This window comes from Clupea harengus, chromosome 6, assembly GCF_900700415.2.
Source record: "Clupea harengus chromosome 6, Ch_v2.0.2, whole genome shotgun sequence".
NCBI lineage: Eukaryota > Metazoa > Chordata > Actinopteri > Clupeiformes > Clupeidae > Clupea > Clupea harengus.
The window spans coordinates 3465958-3467561 of record NC_045157.1 but is presented as its reverse complement, the minus strand read 5'-3'; the positions used below and the strand labels follow the sequence as shown (position 1 = coordinate 3467561).

The 1604-nt window shown below is 45.0% G+C and overlaps 1 non-coding gene across 1 annotated transcript; it reads left to right on the top strand.

Annotated features, from left to right (window-relative positions):
* The first annotated feature begins 760 nt into the window (after nt 1-760).
* trnak-uuu lies at nt 761-833 on the top strand. The gene has a single exon. It is a non-coding gene; the product is annotated as a tRNA-Lys (tRNA).
* The last annotated feature ends 771 nt before the right edge of the window (nt 834-1604 follow it).

The window sequence follows — 1604 nt, the reverse complement described above, 5'->3', positions numbered from 1 at the left end:
TTTGACCTTTGTGGACAATGTTATTTACAATGCTGTTTACATCACTGTATAATGTTAAAGAAATGCAAAAGTACTCAATGCCAGAGTCATGGTTTGGGAATGGAAGAGCTGATTTTTCATTGACCTTGGGAGAACACATTTATTCCACTAAGTAGTTAATTTACCCAGTATTTGTTTCTCATTGCTGACTTCCTAACCGCACAGCTTGATCTTCAACTTGATTAGTAGTCGTGCAAAACCACGTGTTTCACTGTGGTATGAGAGGGAGGAAAGAGAAAGATACAGCGATGGCGAGAGGACCACAGATGTGACGATGCAAATGAAGAGATAAGGGCTGCCTGAAAGATGTGCGGGAGGAGGAGCCTGGTTGGGGGCACGATGAACAATAATTGCAAGTAGAACTCGGGATATAATAATTAGCGACACAGATGCTTTTACAATGTCTATTAGCAATGGAGTTATTAGACTTTCCTCTTTCTTTATTGCAAGGAGTTCTTCAAGGGTTCTTTGCTATGCTCAAACAATCTGAACTCTGCACCCACAAACATTGTTCTCAATCTTATTTGTGTAAAACTGGGGGCTCCTACATCTTCAGCGTTGATACATATATATTTCCCTTGTATATGTAACAAGGCATGACTGTTTTGCGTCCGATGGGATTTGAACACACAACCTTCTGGTCTGCGCCCTGAGCCATACGTACCATGTTTTAGTGAAGAAGACTTTATCACCTCTGTCACAGGCTGGAGCTTGGCTTGAAGCCTGGATAGCTCAGTCGGTAGAGCATCAGACTTTTAATCTGAGGGTCCAGGGTTCAAGTCCCTGTTCAGCCAATTTCTTTAAAACCAGAATTGTAGACATGTATTGCAAAAACCGAGGGGCGTTAGGATAAGATACTTGTCGACGACTGTACCGTCGCTGTTGCTTAGTCCACTGTGAGCTTCAGTCCTGGCCTTTGCGTTTCAACTCAGCACAGCTGCCTGAGTCTCAGAAACTGGAAATGTCACAAAAGGAGCAGTTTGGGGTAAGATCCTTGTCGACAACTGTACACGGCGCTGTTGCTGTCGGCTGTTGCTTAGTCCACTGTGAGCTTCAGTCCTGGCCTTTGCGTTTCAACTCAGCACAGCTGCCTGAGTCTCAGAAACTGGAAATTTCATAAAAGGAGCAGTTTGTATATTCTACCAAAGTCTCTCAAAGTTCAGTAATGGCTTGAAATTCACAGGCTCAGGGGTTTTCATTAGTCAACCTGCCTTGAGTGATTTTGTCAATGAAAAGAAAGTGGCCAAGCATGTATCTTTTGACCATGTGACTTGCAACCTTCTGTCCAGGAAAAAGCTTTCAAAGAGTTTGTAGTCTTCAAAAAGATAATATCTCTTTCTAGCAGGCATGCTTCCCGTTAGGTTCTTTTAGGATCTTTCAATCAAAGGCATTGGACTATTTTGCGTCCGATGGGATTTGAACACACAACCTTCTGGTCTGCGCCCTGAGCAGGGGCGGACTGGCCATCGGGGATACCGGGGGAAGCCCCGGTGGGCCGACGGGGTTGGGCTGGTCCAAAATACCGGCCCACTTCCATCACCAACCGGCCCTCCCTCTGACATCAC